Source organism: Rhipicephalus sanguineus, chromosome 2 (assembly GCF_013339695.2).
Source record: "Rhipicephalus sanguineus isolate Rsan-2018 chromosome 2, BIME_Rsan_1.4, whole genome shotgun sequence".
Classification (NCBI taxonomy): Eukaryota; Metazoa; Arthropoda; class Arachnida; order Ixodida; family Ixodidae; genus Rhipicephalus; species Rhipicephalus sanguineus.
Window position 1 is genome coordinate 34,835,733 of NC_051177.1, and position 20,491 is coordinate 34,856,223.

The window sequence follows — 20,491 nt, forward strand, 5'->3', positions numbered from 1 at the left end:
AGCGCTCCTGTTGCAAAGGCGGCCGCAGCCGCAGCGAAGGAAACTAGCGTGCTTTAAGTGTCGAGCTGTGACACTTGATAGTTCGCGCTCATCTTCTGTTTGTTCGTTTAGCGGCGTCCCTTGAGCTCGAGTGACTTTCGTACGCTCCGTAACATGAGCGCGGGCATCACGGTGAAAGCGTGAAACATCCCTCTTCCCCTCACCACGAGAAAACCGCGCGAGCAGACAGCGGAAGGGCAAGGTTCTCCCTGCGCAAATATAAGAAGCGAGCGAGCTCGCCGACGACTTTTAAATGCGCCCGTCGCGCGCGTAGCGCCATCTCGCTGGTAATGAAGAAACGCTTATAAGCGCCTGCCGTCTCTGAGTCCGTCCAGCGGTAAAGGGTGTGTATATAACGTTCGCCGTTAGCTACGTGGTGTATCTGCCTTTCGTGGCGTAGTGGGTAGCGCCACTCGCTGCGGAGCAAGAGGTCCCTGGTTCGATTCCGCGCTTCGGAAGCATTTTTCTGAATTATTTTTCTTTGAGGCTTATATATATATATATATATATATATATATATATATATATATATATATATATACAGTGCATGACGGCGGCGACGGCAGAATTCAGCCGAGACTGTCCATATAATTGCTATCGCAATAAAATGATTTTGAACGATTCCGTCTGTGTTCTAGCCTACTGCATTTACTCGTATTCTACCAGCACTGGTTGGTGCTGGCTAGAGTTATCGTATGTTGACTAAATAATGTCTCGTACCGACTATATTTGGCTGTACTATTGGAAAATGTCGGCCCGTGTTGCCGCATATTGGCCAAATTATGGCTAGCATACAGGTTAACGCTTGCAAAATAAGCCTTAATGACTGCTACCGTTGAAAGGTATATATTTTGGCTACTGTTACCATGATGGAGGCGGAAAAGGCTCGTGTACTTAAATTTAGGTGCACGTTAAAGAACCTCAAGTGGTGGAAATTTTCGAAACCCTCCACTAAGGCGTTTGTCATAACCATATCATGGTTTTGGTGTGTAAAACTCCAATAATAATAATAATAATAATAATAATAATAATAATAATAATAATAATAATAATAATAATAATAATATAATAAATATTATTATTATTATTATTATTATTATTATTATTATTATTATTATTATTATTATTATTATTATTGTTGTTGTTGTTGTTGTTGTTGTTGTTGTTGTTTTTGTTGTTGTCGTTGTTGTTTCTACTGTAACCATGTGCTGGCTGAATGATAAGTGTTGGCCAATGTTGGCTGTCTAGGGTTCAACCAGCAACATAGCCTTCATGAACTGTGAATCCAATGACTGATACTGAATGAAGAGACTAAGATAGATAGATAGATAGATAGATAGATAGATAGATAGATAGATAGATAGATAGATAGATAGATAGATAGATAGATAGATAGATAGATAGATAGATAGATAGATAGATAGATAGATAGATAGATAGATAGTGCTAAAGAGATTCAATGAGGAGCGGCCCAAACTCACTCACATACACAGTGGTACAAGTGTTTCTGATGGTTGGTTTCGAACCCTGTTCCTCCAGCTTATTAAGGCGAAAGCCTTACGCGTCTCGGTGCGCAGCCCCTTGAGCGAAACACGGCAGGCGAATGAAGCGGTACAAAAACCAACGCGGATCTACGAATGGCATCATATTGTGAGGGCGCACGTCGAAGGAGTTTGTGACGTCATCATGACGTCAGCTGATGAAGTCACCACATGGCATCGTCCCTTGTTCAAAAGTGGGCCGATCTCAGAGGTAGTGTAACACCACGTGAGATGCAGAAAGCTTCAGGGGGGCAGGAACAATGCAGTCGACTGAGAACGTCATGGCAGTTTTAATGCTTGTCTCGCACACTGTGGCTGGTTATGCTTTGCAAGAAATCTGGTTCCCGATCGTATAACTGAATGCATTGCGAAGTGCGCAGCAGGCTTTCGCCTTCAAATGTTTCAGAGAGTGCAACATGCTGCCGAACTTCTTCGTGGACTATACAACACTGCGGTGCTATTGGCTGCTGTATTATTTCCTTTAAAAGCGAGCGCAGAAGTTTTCAGCAGGTGTGGCCCGAACTCGCAGAAATATGAAGTACTTGGTTCCTGACTGTTTCCGCTAACCCCAGCAGCGACGTTTGGACAAAATGGCTCACGATGCGCGTTCGATGTATACCCAATACTACAGTGCCTAGGATATTCAAGGCACTATAGAAAATACCCACCGGTCACTCGCGTGTGCATCCGATGTTGGTGTGAAGGGTAGATCTACTCGATGTACACCGATTTATAGTTTGAGAATAACACATATTAATTGCCGATGAGCAGTTCCAGTTGGAAGGACCTCGTGATCGGCGAGTGGCAAATGAAATTACAGATTGTCCGGCCACGGCTGTCATTTGTCCTGACCTCGCAAGTGCGGCTGTGGGGAACGCATATTCATAGAAATACGTTTGGACAAACAACCCCTTGTACAACAAAGGCAAGCGTCAAGGCGAAACAGTAGTCACTTTATTTCCCACAAAACAATGCACGGTAAATAGTAAGCTCGACATTCCTATGTTCATGACTAGACCATGTGCATAGCTTATGGTAGGAGTGTCTTGTTATTCCGTTGCGACAAATCGGCACACAAGAGAGGATATCGCCTGCATCTGGGAACTGTTTCTGGGAATGTTAATGGTCATGAATGAAAAGCCCTTTGAATGTGGATTCCTTGTGAACAAGGACGCATAGAGTAATTAAGGATGCTGTCGCTGACTGAAAAAGACGTATGCGACGGCCAACACGAAGAAGAAAAGGGACATGTACAGGAATGACGACGGGCCCTTGTCCTTGCTGAAGGACTTGCATCGGTCATTGAGCGGGTGCACCACCCTGTGGCGCGATTCGAGAATGACCTGCCGCGCGCCGGACCACGGGTGCGGACCTTCTAGCCTGAACTGGTACGGCACGCAGGGTCCTAGGAGCGCGCGGAAGGGTTCGTTGTCCGTGAAGAAGTACTTGAGGATGTTGGGTCGCGCGCCGATCTGGCTGGACAGTTCGTCCATGTAGCTGATCCAGTCCTCCTGGATGGTATGGCGCGGCGATGCGACGTAGCGGCGCCGCATGGAGTCTCGCTTCTGGCGGATGTCCTCGAACATGGCCTCCTCCGAGGGTAGCGAGCGTTTGTTGGACAGCAGTTCGGCCATCCAGCGGCTCTGCGGATGTATTTGCGAGACAAAGGACATTAGTTACCCTTAGCAATTGGAAATTTGGAAGGATATAAGTTAGTTGAGAACCAATCAGGGCGTCGCACGTATAGCTGCAGTTGGGGCCCGACTGCGTTTCGTCTTGTGCTCGTGCATTGTTCACAAACAGCTGGCACGAGGTCGAAAACATTCTACCAAACGCTGATGTAGTTGAAACTCATGGCGGATATAGCACTACAATGATTTTTTGTGATATTCACCTCGCTTATTACACTAGCATTTGTAGGCTTCTAAAGGTGAAAACTTTCGCGCAATTGGTATAACTAATAAAATAGCTGATAGATAACAGAGCAAAGCAGCAAAATTACGACCTCTTTTTGTCGTTATCACACACACAAACACACACAAAAAAAAAACGTCACGCCTGCGCGGAAAGCGCAGCACAGTCACAGCGAAAGCTGGAAGAGCGGCATTTCTAGAGCCCGTTGTAAACTCTCTTGGGGCTACTAGTACAAGTGCACTTGAAAGGTACCCACTACGCCATAAATCATAATTTCTGTGAAGTTGGGAAGCACCCACTACTCCACTATTTGCTATTCTGCGGAGAGGCGAGGTACCCGCTAATCATCTGTAAGGCATTATGTGCACTTTGTTGATGCGGCAGCTGATGACGATGAAAAATTATGGCTGAGACCTTTGCAATGGGTTGGAAGCTTTAAACGACCCACTAGTTACGTAATGCGCATTGTGTGACGCCCGGTCGTTATTTCACTCTATCACCGCGCTATATACCATATGTTAACGTGAGGAAGAGGGAGAGGGAGGGAAAGAGCATCATTGACGCCCTGAGGAAATGGATCATGGGGGCCTTATGGGCTCCCTTGGCAACTTATACAACTGCACTTGCGAGGTACCCACTACGCTATAAATCGCCATAATTTTTGTTAAGTAGAGAAACACCCGCTATGCCATTTTATGTAATTCTGCGGAGAACCGTGGTGCACGCTACACACCTGTAAGCATTATGTGCACTTTGTTGATGCTGTGCCTGATGAGGACGAAGAATTAGGGCTGAGCCCTTTGTTATGGGTTGGAATCATTCAAGAGCCCACTCGTTGCGCAATTCGCACTGTGTGACGCCTGGTTACAGAATTCACGTTTTGTGATCCATTGTTGTTATTTTAATCTTCTACCACGCTATATTTCATATGTTAATGTGGTTTCCTCCCGACATGAAGCCTGTATAGCGTCTTTTTGCAAAGGAGGTTCAAGCACTGGCATGGCTCTCAGGTGGAATACTGGGCTGCCATGCAGAGGGCCCACGTTCAAACCCCGTTCCATCCTGGATATTTTTTCTTATTTCGTTTTTTAAACACACGAGTGTTTCATGCCGGGATCCACCAAGACTTCTATGATGTATTTGCGTCACGGAATGACGTCAAAAAAAGTGTACGAAATCACATGGCAGTGAAAAATACGGAAGAAAAGAACGTTCGATCAAAGGGAGTCGAACCCATGACGTCTCGGTCCGCGATAACAGATGCCATGCACGCTATCCACCGCGCCACCGTCAGATATACTGTGGATGCTTTACAAACGCACCTATTATATCTCACACTTTGCTTTCACAGTGCTTGGTCGGCGGGTGGTGTCGCCGTCTGGGAGCGGTAAAGTGAAGCAATGCATCAGGACCGTGGGCTCCGTGATTAGCTCCTGCAATGCGTCGTTGCTTCCCGTCCGTCCCATTCGGCGCGTTTCCAATAGAAGTGCCATTTTCTCAACGCCTTAAGCACCGCGAGGTGGCGACCTTAGCACCCCAAGGCGCGGCCTCGCTCATACCATCCATTCATATTAAAACATAGCTCTGTGACTCGCGCCTGCCAAAAAAATCGCAGCCGGGCTGCGATCTTTTTGGCAGGCGCGCGTCAAAAAACGACGCGCGTTCTGTTTACTCTTTGACAGGCCGCGGGTTGGTGACTTTAGCCCATGTTCTTAGTGCAATCAGCAACGCTCTTCTGGCTGTCACACCTCTTTCTATGATTACGCTCTCACCGCCAACTACTAAAGCTACCACAAAAGTTTGTTTAATCATTGATCATGGACGTTAGTCGTCGGGATGGAGATGTGCCATTAAACGGTGCTGCCAAACACCAATAGACATTGTGCAAACCAAGTGCAAGCTTTCTTATATGAATGTAGAGTAAACATTCAACTATTTCTGTCAGGACACGTTTCACTTTCATGTTATACCGATTCCTATGACGGAGGGATCAACCATGTCTTTTTTTTTTTTTCTTATTTCGCGCGATAGCGGTTGCGGACAACTACAGCGCCAAAAACGGCTGTTGCGATGTCATGACAGCCTTCGCTGTAAAAGCATGCTCTCCGCGAAAAATCATCGGAACTTGCGGAATGGTTTCACTCCGTATACGTGTGGCTCTATGTTGGTGCGCGAACGCTTATACTGTCAAGGACGTGTGGACAGTCCGTTGTGTGCATCTTGTGGCTCTCGTGAAACACCTGAGCATATCATATTAGACTGTCCCACATTCGTTACTGAGTAAGGAATATGGATTCCTTAGATTTAAGTGCGCGGCCCTTGACGATTACCTATTTCCGAGAGGGTGTGCTTCTCGACGCGGCCAGGCCCACATAGCTCTGCTGACCTTTATAAACCAAACAGATGGCCGCCCGTTTATAGGCGTTTTTTTTTCTCGTGCTTTTTACTGATTTTTGTCCAAGTCGTCTTTTTTTCTTTACTTTGCCATCGTCTTTCCTCTTTATCTTCTCTTATCTTCCTTTACTCTATCTCTTCCTTCCTCCCAAAAGAGTGGGCAGGCGTTGTGGCCATCTAAGTGGCAGTCGTCAGCCTGCTCTCTCCCGCTTCCTCTGTGTCCTTGCGTATTTGCGTATGCATACCAAAGAAAAGAAGAAGAAAACGATGCTTGCCATTTAGCGGTTGGACACTGGCTTTATTTTATTCTTTTTCGATGTGAGACACGTACTCACGTGATTCTAATCACGTTTAAATCTAGCGCTCGCACCTGCACGTGCTCCTCGCGTCATTTTTGTGGGTTTATACATGCATGTGTACACTGTACCAGACAGACGTAAGTTAGACGGGCATACCTACATCTCGGCAACGGGAAACATGCCGCCGACCGGCTGAACGAGCCCGATGATGGCCAGACTCGGATGCCTCAACTGTGGCGGGAAGACATACTTGTAAAGCTGCACTTGGTTCTCCACGACAGAGACAACTTCCTTCGGTAAGAAAGGAAACTTTATCTGGTAACCCGTGGCCAAGGTGACGTCATCCAATGGGGTTGCCTGGAATGTCGTACGTATAGACTTAAAATGATGTCGTATGCCAAGTATAGCCTGTTCTAAGTGCACCTTCAAATGCTTACACATTTTCTTCTCGGCGTTGGTTACGCGAATAACTGCAAGCTAAGCAATGACGGCCCCTGCCAAATATAACGCCTTTCTGGCTCTGGCGCCCATTCTGTATGCTCCTTTTTTCCCATAGTATATGTTTTTTTTTTTTTTTTTTTTTACGCAGCGCCACATCGCCTTGTTAAGCTAAGTACCAACCCTCCCAACCCCGTGCCCTGGAAAAGATAAGCTTTCATTCAAGGTGAAGTTGTTAGTGCTATACGTTGATCGGAATCTGTCGTGTTGTTGTCCGTTGTTCTCCATCAGCACAAAATGTTAGTCAGTCCGGAAGACAGTGCAATACAGGGTCAACCATTCGCCCGGGATCGACCCATGTCCTGACACAGGAGCAGAATTTGCAGTTTAAACCCATTGTGCGCGCGCTTGACAGTGGCCAGCAGGCGTGGCACAACAGCGATACATAATTACGTGTCATATTTTAGCAATTATCGGCCTTGCATTCAGTATACTGAGACCGAGCACGTACCAGAGAAAACACGAGGAGGAAGTAAAAAAAATTGGCCACGTATCTGCGTGCTTCGCTGCAACTGTCGTGTAAAGACGATAGAAGAGGCGCTGTGTGAGATATGGACGCCATCTGGCAATACGTCGGGAAACATGAGTGCTGTGTTGCGTGCTGGTAGTTCCGGCGCAGCAGCAGGCGAAGACCGGCGGTGACCAACGCGACCGGCGGGGACGCCAGCCAGCCCGAAAACGCGGTTTGGCGCGAAGCGCTGAAGCAGAGAAACGTCCGCACTCAACGAGTACTCTCCACACACTCTTTTATTTACACGTCGCCTGGGTAAAACAGGAACGCCAGAGCGGCGCCCACAACCGCCAGCGTGAAGGCTGCCCACTACGCTGCTTTTTCATTTTTTAAATATTTTTTTTCACCTTCTTGGCCTTCTCAAAACTAAAGTTTTTCAACACCAACCCATGGCATTCGTACAGTGCAATACAGAAACGAAACCGACACACAACAATGAGCTCGTGCGAAGGGCAGCAGGCAGGCAGGCAAAGAACTTTATTATTATCCGGAGGCGGCGCTCGACCCCCTTTAGGGGGTGACACGGAGGAAGGCAAATTTCAGCGCAGTCGCATTTTCAGCTTTGTTGAAACAGCGCTCACTAGACGACGACGAAGTAAAAGAAGGCACAGGACAGGCAGCGCCTGTCCTGTGCCTTCTTTTACTTCGTCGTCGTCTAGTGAGCGCTGTTTCAACAAAGATGAACGCATACCAACTCGCTCAAGCTTCCATTCTTATGCATTTTCAGCGCAGCTTAAGAAACTAGGGTCCTTAAAATTACGTATGTATGCATTTTCTATTAAAGGAACACGCCACCTAATACTTACCTAGTGATGTTGCACCTCAGATATGCATGATATTTACTTTTTGATCGACAACGTTCACAAGTATGAACAGCCGTACCAGTTCAAGACGGCTGGCCCTTGGGCAAGTGGTTCAACTTTGGCCGAGTGGCTGAATCGAGGGACGTGCCGACAAACAGAAAGACAGAAAGACAGACCAAAATTTCTGCGTTTAAGTTCCCCAAGAAAGACTGTCGTCTTTAAAAAATTGGCCGCGTATCTGCGTGCTTCGCTGCAAATGTCGTCTAAAGACGATAGAAGAGGCGCTGCGTGAGATATGGACGCCATCTGGCAATACGTCGGGAAACACGAGTGCTGTGTTGCGGGCTGGTACTCCCGGCGCAGCGGCAGGCGAAGACCGGCGGTGACCAACGCGACCGGTGGGGACGCCGGCCAGCCCGAACACGCTGTTTGGCGCGATGCGCCGAAGGAGAAGAAACGTCCGCACTCAACGAGTACTCTCCACACACTCTTTTATTTACACGTCGCCTGGGTAAAACAGCAATGCCAGAGCGGCGCCCCCTGTCATTCGTACAATGCAATACTGAACCGAAACCGAAACACAACATGAGCTTGTGCAGAGGGCACGGAGGAAGACAAGTTTCAGCGCAGTTGCATTTTGTTGCAGCGCAGGGTTGTAACATTGTAGGGCGAGTAGGGCCAGAAGGACCGTCACGACGAAAACCTGCCTCCTCAGTCGTATTCGCCTGGAACGTTGGTGTGGCTTCGCGTTCCCTCCTCCACTCCTGGCCTTTCCACAAAGTTACTGCCTAAGTACGAAGGCCCCTACCGCGTCCTACGTCAAGCATCCCCAGTTAACTATATGATTGAGCCTGTTCAATCATCTACGGGCCGCCGTCGTCGCGGCCGCGAGACTGTTCACGTCGATCGACTGAAGCCGCATTATGACCCACCAGCTGTACCTGTTCCTTAGGTCGCCAGGATGGCTCCTTTTCCGCGGGGGAGTGATTTGTAACATGGTACGGCGCAGACAAGAACGCCTGCGAAAGAAGAAGACGAAGACGGTGGCTGTTGGCGCTCGCGCTTGCTCGGCTTGGAGCGCTGATCGCTTCAGCTGTGGCAATCTTTTAATAAACGCGTTACTGTCTCAACGTTACACGCATACCATCAAGGTCTTTAAAATTGCGTATCTATGTATTTTCTGTTAAAGGAACACACCGCCTAATGCTTACCTAGTGATGTTGCGCCTCAGATATGCGTAATGTTTGCTTTTTGATCAACAATGTACACAAGTATGAACCTAGTCAGCCGTTCACTATGGCTGGCCCTTGGGCAAGTGGTTCAACTTTGGCCGAGTGGTTGAATCGAGGGACGTGCCGACAAACAGAAAGACAGACAGAAAGACAGACCAAAATTTCTGCGTTTAAGTTCCCCAAGAAAGACTATCGTCTTTAAAAAACGCCAGGCCTTCGTGGAGCGCGCCGCACAGTCACAGCGAAAGCTACAAGAGCGGCCTTTCTAGAGACCGTTCTGAACTCTCTTGGGGAAACTAATACAAGTATACATGCAAGGCATCCACTACGCCACGAGGCATAATTTTTCTGAAGTAGGGAAGCACCCACTATGCCATTATGGGGGCGTCTTTCTGCGGATAAGCGAGGTACCCGCTACACATCTGTAAGTCATTATGTGCACTTTGTTGATGTTGCATGTGATTGGTGACGATGAAGAATTATAGTTGAGCACTTTGTTGTGGGTGAGAAACTTACACCTAGGTATTTTTTTTACTCTTCTGCCACGCTATATTACACACGTTAACGCGATTCCTTGCCCGAAATGACGCCTGTATAGGGTCTTTTTGCAAAGCAGTTTCAAGCACCAGCGTGCCCTGTGGTAGAATACTCGACAGCCACGCAGAGGGCCCGGGTTCATATCCGAATCCTTGATATTTTTTATTTCATTATTTTCTTATTCCGCGTGATAGTGGTTACGGACTGCCGCCACTGCCGTTGTGATCTTCGCCACTGCCGTTGTGACCTGATAACAGCTTTCGCTGTAAAACACACACATGAGGGAAAGATAAATAATACTGTACGTGTATGGAGCGTCTGTGGCATGTGAAATACAAGATATCTGGGCACATCAGTTGTCTTTAATAGCATGCGCACTGGCAAGCATCACTCTTCCCCCGTCGCGTGTACAAGACAGCCGGAACAGCAGCAGAAGGAAGGCGATCAAGCATCATTGTATGCATATATATCGGATAATTCCCGCTGAGGGTGGTTGCCGAGCGCATTATCCTTAGCCATTAAGAAGCAGAGCGCCAGCGCCAACACCGCCGAGACGGCGAATTCATTCTGCGATAGACAGTTCGCGATGGTGGTCGTCAGGTTCGCCGCTCAATCATGTCAGCACGGATGAGTGCCAATGAATTCGTTCCCTAGTAAATCTTTGCGGAAACCGGCCGGTAAATCGTGCACGCATGTCAGGATGGAAAGTGCATAATATTGCGTGTTGTTCTTGGCCTACTATAACAAGGTATATTTCGATTTAGGACCAGGGAATATGATATATTCTGCTGAGTTCCTTACGTCGTTATTTACCGGCGTTCCTTTTTTATGCGTATCAAAATGAAAAAAATTGGCCAAGTACTCAATTTTCTGGGACGTGTTTGAGTTCCTCGTCAATGTGTAAAGCAAGTAAATTTCCAGTACTTATAAATTTTTATGACTGATCCAGGGTCGTAGCCATAAACTTTTTTCGGGGCGGGGGGGGGGGGGGGGCACCTCCTTGATCTGAAGTGGGGGTCGGGCAGGCAGATGTGATCGAGTATCATTTTGAGCTCTGTATGCCATGGCAAAAAAAAAAAAATTTCGGAGGGGGGGGGGGTAGGCACGGGACCGGTGTGACACCCCCCCCCCCCCCCGGCTACACCCCTGGACTGATCAACATTGTTATTGACCTTCGTTGATAGCCACTGTAACGCGACATAATGTTATGAACCAGGAACTGATTTTCGCATGCATGTGCTCCACGTACTAAGTCAAATAAATTAATTATATTTTAATAAACGCTTCGTTCAGTCCGCACACTATTCTTCCGTTTGGTACGCATTCTAACGATGCATACATTTCAATATTCCCTCGGTGGCTTGAACAGTGACGCGGATGGCTTTGTGCAACCAATGATAAGGTTTCGCAAAGTAACAAGTACAGAACTTCATCATGGTACCTACAGGCTCAGTTTTTGGAACGAATAAAAGGGTGGCTCGCCTTGTCATCACCTTCGAAAATGACACCGTCTTCGGTGAACTGGGCGACGTTCTTCTTTATGCGAACGATCCCGCTGAGTATGAGGCTCGGCAACGCGTCGTTGGTGGTCGGGTGCTGCGCGTTGTAGCGGTGTTTGGGCTTGAGTCCGTAAGCCTAGTGTTTGAAGAACCCGTTCAAAAAGCTCTCCATGTAGCTGTTGGCCAGTGAGCCCGGTAATAAGCGCATCAGGTAGGTCCTGAGCCGCGCTTTAGTAAAGATGTCGATGGGCACGCCGTTGGGCCCGACGCGCCGGGATACCCAAGCTCCTCGTCTCGTGGACAGATACGTCTGCATGCAATATTATTATTAAAGAGGGGTGAAATTATGGTACGATTTCTTGAGTACAATGCCGCAGGAGCCCGAATCCGACATACTTTCAACCAATTCAAGCATGTTCTGTCACCTGGAAAGGCCACGTTTTTAACGCGGTTCCACTTCTAAACGGAGCCGGGCTGCGGGCAGGCCCGTATAGGCAGAAATTTTATTCGGGAGATGTCTGAATATAATCTCCGCACCCACTGGCGTAGCCAGTCGGTGTACGAATTATCTTCAGAGGTCTCTTCGCATGTCTCGTACAACAACAACTATAAGCGTTGCTATAAGTATGAGTCGCTCACCTTAGCAATGGGCACAATTTGATTAATAGCAGCGGCCGCGACAAATGCGCTGTGAAACCCATCGAATGTTTCTTGATAGCTTGGATTCGCAGTGCTGAAGCAGACGTGTTACGAGATGGGTGCGCAACTGACCACGTTGGTTGCATTTAGGACGGTCTTATTTTTCGTCGTGTTGTCGAACTGGCCCTCTTGTCGAATTCTCAACTCGGCACGAATGGCTCAGTGTACGCCGTCTACAGATGACTCGGAACGACATCATGAATTTGACAGCACGACGCTATTCTACACTGACGAGTATAGCTCTCTAGTTTAACCAGAGGATTAAAGAAATGGCGTCCCGCCGACGTGACGTATACGTCACGCTTACCTCAAGTGCCACGTGACTGATGTCGACGACGGCATCGCCACCTGAATTTCCGATGCCGACAACGGCCACCCGTCGGTCCCGGAAACTGTCGGCGTTCTTCAGGCTGTGCGTGTGTACGATTCGACCGCGGAACTTCTCCTGGCCCTTGAAGTACGGCACGTTCGGATGCACGTGATGACCCACGCACACGGCCACGGCGTCGAACGTCTCCGGGCGGTCGGTGTTTGTCTCCAGGTCCCTGACAAGCATGTCCCAGCGGCCAGTCTTGTCGTAGTTGGCGGCTGGGGTCACCTGTACCACGTCGTGCCTCGTCTTCACGTTCTTGGTGACGCCGAAGTGGTCGGCGTAGCTCCGGAAGTAGCCCAGCATCTCGGTGTTGTGCATGTAGTTGGGCAGTTCCTTGGGCGGTGGGAAGTCACTGCGTGTCGGGGAAAATGCACGAATGATATATAACATTGGATTTGGTATAGGACTTCGACGTGGATCGTAGTGAAAACAAACTATATCTACAACTTAACCGTGCATAAATATAGTAGTCATAGAGGCAAGTGCTTTTGGAAACGGGAAACAAGTAGGCTTGGCACTCGAACTGCTTGTTACGTTGCGTAAGTGAAAAATTTTCATGAGTCGCAATCTTATTAATGATTGTTATTTGCTTAATTTATTTTCTGTTCATTACTCTGTGATTTATATTTTTGTGCACTCTACACACAGATCTGTTTGATCTCGGAACCCGTGCAGAACATTACGTACACCCGTCAGCACGGTTAACTCGAACGCTCCGTCGCGTAGCCTCGACCGGCTTCGACTGACGCCAGCTCTGCCAAGCGTTGCACAGGGTATGTTTGCAGCAGCTAACGATAGATGGGGCGCGGGTCAATTTCATTAGCACATTTCTGTTTCCCTTCCGCCTGACGGGACGGTAGAATACACTCTCAACATTGTTATCTCGGAAATGAACCACTGCGCGCGACAGCTCATGCGCCGAGATAAACATACGACAATGAATTTTCATGTCGTATGCTCGTGGCTGCGTGAGAACGCAGCCACGAGCGAAACTTGGCGAAAACGGACCTCCCAACCAGAGTGTATTCGATCCGCCAGTCAGGCAGAAGAGAGAGAATTAAACTTTATTGAGGGACCAGGCGCGCGTGCTCTTCGCCCAGAGGTGGGTGACTTCCTCATTCCAGGTAGCCATGGCTTGCAGCTGACGCTCGAGCCCTGTCCACCAACCGGAGCTGGTCCTCAGGGTTCGCGGACGTCAGCAGTGCCTCCCACTGGTCAACGAAAATTTACCAGTGAAATGGACCCGCGCTTCATGCAAACATATCTTGTCCAACGCTTGGCGGCGCTGGCGTCAGTCGAATCTGGTCGAGGCCACGCGACGGAGCTGACCATGCTGACGCCTGTACTGTTGTGTACTCTGCTTACAGTGCTTATAATTGTGTTTACCATGGCTGCTTTGCTGCCAGGATGGCACGACCCAGTCAGGCAATTACACAGCCTTTAGTTGGGTCCCCCAAGGCAATATTGCACCAATTTTGTCCTGAGTAAACCAAGCCAAACCCAGCCATATGCTACGCACACAATTTACTTAAGAGGGGGGGGGGGGGCGCAAAGTCAGCCCCACACATTGACATAATAGGGAGGGGGCGCTGCGACTCGGGGGGGGGGGGCGCAATGTCAGCGCCATACATTGACATAAATGGGAGGGGGGCGCTGCGACGAACCTTCGCCCCTCCCCCTGAAGGGAAACCCTGCGCATGCCTATGGTTATGCGTATACTGCTATATGAACGGGCTCCTTATCCAGCGAGAGAGAGAAAGAGGAAGAAACAACTTTTGGTCAGAGTGGGGAGATACTTCATGGGTTCCTCTGGAAGACCGACGTCCTCCAGGCGGTGCTGGACGGCAACCTCTTCAGAAGCTTATTCCTCTGAATGGGAAGGGTATAAGGGGATGATCTTGATACGTTCTTTTTTATTGCTTTGTCCATGAACTGGCTGATGACATTCTGGTTCACGTTGTTGACAAGCTCTCATGAACCGTAACTGGCAGAATGTCCGTGCACTGCGAGCCATCGACATCCGCAATGCATTTTCAAGGATCGAATGGAGGCCGCCGGTATAGACCCTTTTCATAAATACGCCACCTGACGGTGGGCTTTTCGTCAGTTTCGCTTTGCAAAGGAGCGTGGGATAGCCAGCGCCATCGTGAGGGCATGGGAAGCGAGCCGTCAAATGCGTGAGTGCTGTGATGTTTGTCTTGCGGCTAGTTCTCCGTGTCATCCGCTGAAATCTCACCGTTTGTGTGCTTGAACGAGCTCTTAGTACTCTCCGTTGGTCTTTCTGAGGTCTTCCGCTGCACAATGGGCAACATTTTGTACCCTTCAACGGGCTGGACGAGCAGTTTGGCTCGACTGCCGCGATTGCGGGACCGTGACCACAGCCAACTCGCGTGCGCGCCCGGACCGGGAAAAAAAAGGCTCGCCGAAGCTACAAACTTCTCACCGAAGGAAAAGAAGGACGTCACTGTCGCGGAACTATGCGACCGCAACCGGTGAAAATCCTGTCTGCCGCAAGCCACACCACGCAACTATTTTCCGGACGCCACGCGTTGGGTATATTTGTATGCAGTGGCGTAGCCAGGGGGGGAGGGCACACCGGGCCCGTGCCTCCCTCCGAAAATTTTTTTTTTTGCCATGGCACACAGCACAAATGACACTCGACCACATCTGCCTGCCCGGCCCCCACTTCAAATCAAGGTGGTTTGAACCCCCCCCCCCCCCCCCCCACCCCGGAAAAAATTTGTGCCTTCGCTCCTGTTTGTCTATACTAAAAAATGTTGACACGTGGCTTACGATATGCGAGTACTGTCGCTACTAAATGAACGGTACGCAACTTCATTTTTATTTTTCTGACTGGCCTTATGAACCCTCGCAGTATTTCTGCACAAACAATCTATCGCAATTCACCGCATGCAGGCACTCGGGAGAAGATTATTCATTCGTAAAAGCAAGGCGACACATGGCGCTGTGAAATAAGCACGTCCGTTTCTGTAGCGCGTTTACAAAACGGTGCCCTTCCGCACGTCCGTTTGACATCACGTATGGAGAGAGAGCACGTGCGTTTGTTGTTCACGTTTTATCGCGAACCTTATCGCTGTTCTCGTCGCGATATCCTCGATGGTGGCACATGGGAACGCAGCACGTCTGCACCATTGCAGCACGCCGTCTCTACGAAAAACGTTGATGACAGTTCACGATTCGGCGGTGCTGAAATGTCACGCACTGACACGTTGCCGAAGCCTGCGTCGTCTGCTGCGGTGCCCTCACAATGGCGGCAGACTGTAGTTTGCGTGCGCGGCGCTAGGGGCGCCCTTTTTCGAAAAGGGTCTGTAACAGGATCACATCAGAAAGGAGAGGTGGGGGGGTTGGAATGCTAATTCATAGCAGAACAAAATGGGAGAGAGTGAAACAAACGTGTTCAGAGCACATATGGGTGTTCGGGCACAGTAGGTGGAAAGAAAACGTGGCTAGGTGTATCTTACTTGTGGACGGGGAATAACTGCAGAGAAAAGGAATCATGGAGATAGTGAAATGCATAAGCACCGATATTAAAGAATTTGGTCATGATGCCGAAATAATCCTTCTAGGGGACATGAACGCTCACATTCATGACCTTGACGGATATTCAGACACCAATGGCAGTTATTGCTAGATCTCTGCGAGCAACATAGTCTTGAGATAGTTAACGTGGGGCCTAAGTGTGAGGGGCAGATCACGTGGAAGTCGGAACAGGCAATCGAGCATTGATTACTGTCTCATGACAGAAGGAATATATGACAAACTTAGAGACATGAGAATAGACGAAGAAGGCATTAAACAGCTTGGGTAGTGATCATAAACGCCTAATATTACAAATGGGATATAAAACTGAAAATAAGAACATAGAATCAAAGTTTGGCAGCTCGTATCTAAATGACAAACAAATAACAAATATAGCCGCAAGAGTCGAGGAAAAAGTAGACGAACTACCAGGCAAAGACTGGAAGTATAGTGAGCTGCTACATGTAATCACGAAAGAAATGGAAATAGAGAAGAAAACTATTTGTTGGAAAGGAAAGAAAAAGCCAAAAAGTTGGTGGAACAAAGAAATCCGGGAAGCGATCGAGATGCGACGTCAGGCATCACGGGAGCACAGACAGGCAAAAAAGGAGAAGCGGCCACAGGACGAAGTTAACCAAATATGGGAAATATATTTAGAGCAAAAATCCATTGTGCAGAAATTAGTCGAGGCAAAAATTAAAGGTGAAGTGAACGCTGGATGACAGAGATTCGCGAAAAGAAGAAGGCCGCGCCTAGGATATTTTGGAGCCACCTAAAAGCGCTGGGTAGGAAGTCTGTCACAATGCAACAACATATGGTAGATGAAGGAGGAAATAAATTCGAAGGATATGAAGCGCTAGGTTACATTCGAAAGATAACAGCCGATTCGTTTAAAAAGGTCCCCCAGGGGATTCCCCCGGTGAGTAAAAGTACGCAAAGGGGTGCAACCGACGAAGATGTAGTACTAGAGAATTTCAATTGGAAGAAGGCCGAAGGAAAAATTCCTAAGCGCACTACTCCGGGCTTAGATGGGGTTCCCGTCAGCCTCATAACGAACTCGGACATACACTAAAGAAGCACTGCTGAAAGCCATAGAAAAGTGCTTACAGGAGAGGGAAATACCAGACAGTTGGCGAAAAAGTAGAATGAACTTAATCTATAAAGGCAAGGGAGAAAAAGATAACATTCGCTCGTATAGACCCCTAACAATTACATCGGTGCTATACAGGTTGGCGATGCAGGCAGTAAAATTAAAAATAGAAGCGTGGGTAGAACAAAATGATATTTTGGGAGAACTTCAGAATGGATTTCGAATCGACAGGCGGTTAGACGATAATCTATTTGTTCTTACCCAGTGTATAGAAATATCTAAAATAGAAAACAGGCCCTTATACGTAGCTTATCTAGATATTCACCGGGGCGTATGACAACGTTAATCAGGAAATTTTGTGGGATATATTGAAGGAAGTGGGCATAGGTGACGACTGTGTACAGCTTTTGAGAGAAATATACCGAGAAAATACAGTTTGTATAGAATGGGAAGGAATAAGTAGCAAGGACAGCGTTGAAATTAGCAAGGGGCTGAGGACAGGGATGCCCTTTGTCCCCGCTGTTATTCATGCTGTACTGGCGAGGATGGAAAAAAGCGCTAGAAGGTAGCAACATTGGATTTAATTTGTCACACAAACAGGTCGGAGCGATGGTTGAGCAGAGGCTTCCAGGTCTATTTTAATGCTGATGATATTGTCTTATTTGCGGACAGTCAAGATGATATACAGCGACTGGCAGATATATGCGGAAGGGAGTGTGAGGCTCTGGGGACTAGGATTTAGTGCAACAAAATGTGGATTGATGATATTCAATGATCACGGAGACCATACGGTCTTAATACAGGGCCAAAAAATACCGAGGGTAAGCGAGTACAAGTACCTCGGAGTATGGGTAAATGAGGGGGATAGATATATGGAGGTAAAAGAGAAAGCATCGGTAGCAAAGGGAAAGAGGAATGCTGCAATTATGAAGCACAGAGCTTTATGGGGATACAATAGGTACGAGGTGCTTCGAGGGCTGTGGAAGGGTGTCATGGTTCCGGGGCTTACATTTGGGAACTCAGTGGTGTGCATGAAGTCAGAGGTGCAATCAGGAATGGATGTAAATCAAAGGGACGGTGGGCCGCCTCGCTTGGGCGCTCACGGGAAGACGACAAATGAGGCGGTGAAGGGTGATATGGGATGGACAGGCTTTGAAGTGAGGGAAGCGCAGAGCAAAATGAGATTCGAAGAGAGGCTGAGGAAAATGAAGAGAGTAGATGGGCAGAGAAGGTTTTCAGGTATTTGTATAGAAAAAGCGTTGACACGCAGTGGAGAAAAAGAACTAGGAGGTCCACCAGTAAATATACGGCTGGCAGTGCGGGCGATATGACAACAAGGAGCATTAAGCGGAAGGTCAGAGAGGCGGAGAGGACTTATTGGATGACAGCGATGGAAAAGAAGCCGGCTCTGAGTAACTACCGAAAAGGAAAAAAACGAAATAAGGAGGGAAAGGTTTTATGATAATTCAAGGGGAAGCGCTTTACTGTTTGAAGCAAGGTCGGGCTGCCTAGAACGCGTAGTTATAAAGCGAGATTCAGTAACGAAGAAGAACTATGTACATGCTGCGGGGGAACTAAGGAAACGATGGAACATGTACTGATTGAATGTGGCGATATTCACCCAGGTATACGTGTGGGCACGAGTCTACATGAAGCCTTGGGTTTTAGGGACAACAATGGAAAGCTGAACACGCCCGCGATAGAAATAAGTAAGAGACGGTTAGAGTATTGGTGGCAGAAAAGTAGAGATAAGTACAAAATAAATAATTGGGGGAAAAAAAGGTTATTCTGCCTTAAGAGGCAGAGGATGGACTGTGAATTTATATTTTTTGTTATAAGAACATAGATTTAATCAATTGTAGATAAGGCATTAGGACAACATGAAACAAGGAAGTTTTTTTATTTTTTCTGTTTATCCGTCGAGCCTGGTGGCAGACATGTCACCGCCCCGTTATAAAGGGGACGCTCATAGCATCCATCCATCCATCCGGTCTATAGTGTGTTTATAGTCGGTGTTAACAGGGAAATCGATAGTTAGTGATGTCATATCCTATAGACATAGAGAGAGAGAAGCAAGGAAAGACAGGGAGGTTAACCAGACGCCACGTCCGATTTGCTACCCTGAAGTGGGGGAAGATATAAGGGGGCGGAAAGAGAGACAGAGGAATAGAAGAGAAGAGGGATGACACAATCACGAGCACACTTGGGGGAGCACATCCATTCTACTGGTGGTCGCTCAGATTTGTTGCTTTCAGGTACTGCAGTAGCGCTTTAGTTGCCGTGAGCGCTTGTGACTATTTTTGCAGTGCCACCGCCACATACGTGTCAGTGCATTTATTGATCATTTCCTTTTTTTCTTTTTTTCGCTCCCCCCTCTCTCTCTGTCTCTCCCATCTTTCCACTCCCCTTCCCTTTCCCCCAGCGTAGGGTAGCCAACCGGACTGCTGTCTGGTTAACCTCCCTGCCTTCTCCTTTTCGTATTCCTTCCTTCTGCGCTCTCGAAGCACACGGTTTTAGAATCTTCGTTCAGATAATGGTCTGGAGTCCAGTCGTTCGCGGGCATCGCTGGGTGTCATAGCGAGCGCAGCTGCACCGGAAGTGTTTGTACCTTCGTTTCCGCAGGAATTGCGTGTGGAGTTCGCCACAGCGATGCGAAACGAGTATGCCTTTGTGAATGCAACGCCCAACCAAAGGCGGCATAACAGCGTCGCATCGGAGCGGGAAATTCGCGATGGTAGCTGTACCTTGAGCGAAGGATCGAGTTTATATAGTTTAGCAAGAAGACCTAAGCCTATAACCGACGTTGTGTTCTATTAGCGCAGCAAAATAGCAGTCAAGGGAAAGTACGCAGTCCAGTACGGTGAGAAATTCGACATTATGAAATTAGAAAAATTAGCCAGCAAAGGATAACAACCGGCTGGTAAAAGACAATGATAATTGTAGGTCGCTCAGAAGGAGGCCTTCGCCCGTCTCGCTACATGAAGGACTCACGAAGTTCTACCAAAGCTATGAAAAAATGCTGGTGGGGATGATTGTGATGATGATACCTGGAAGCGCTCATCTCCTTGCTGGTGTTCACGATGGTGGTGCGCATAACCGACGCCCGTCCCTCGAAGTCATCGTCGTGGTACACCCAGAGGCCTCCCAACTCTGCTGACCGCTCGTACAGCACCACGTTGAAGCCGCAGTCGAGCATCTGGCGTGCGCACGCCAGCCCACAGGTCCCGGCGCCCACTACACGCACTCCTTTCTTCGACATCGTCTGATTCAAAGATTAACGTTGCTGAATGCAGCGAAGTCCAGCCACATTGATAAAAATTAGAGATACCTGCAGAAAGAGATGGCGTGAACCGAATTTAAGCAAGTGGAAACGCTTATCATTCGAGCTGTTCCTTTCCCGCTCTCCTGCTACAACAGAGCCTTTCTGTCCTAAATCCCTTCCCCTTATAGAGCATGTAGGCGCCATACGTATATGCCTGCAGAATTGTCTGTATTTGAATGAAGAGCGTTCTCTCTCTCTCT

The 20,491-nt window shown here is 48.1% G+C and overlaps 1 pseudogene; it reads right to left on the reverse strand.

Annotated features, from left to right (window-relative positions):
- Positions 1 to 2,568: 2,568 nt before the first annotated feature.
- On the reverse strand, positions 2,569 to 20,256 carry LOC119382709 (flavin-containing monooxygenase 5-like; annotated as a pseudogene).
- Between the last annotated feature and the right edge of the window lie 235 nt (positions 20,257 to 20,491).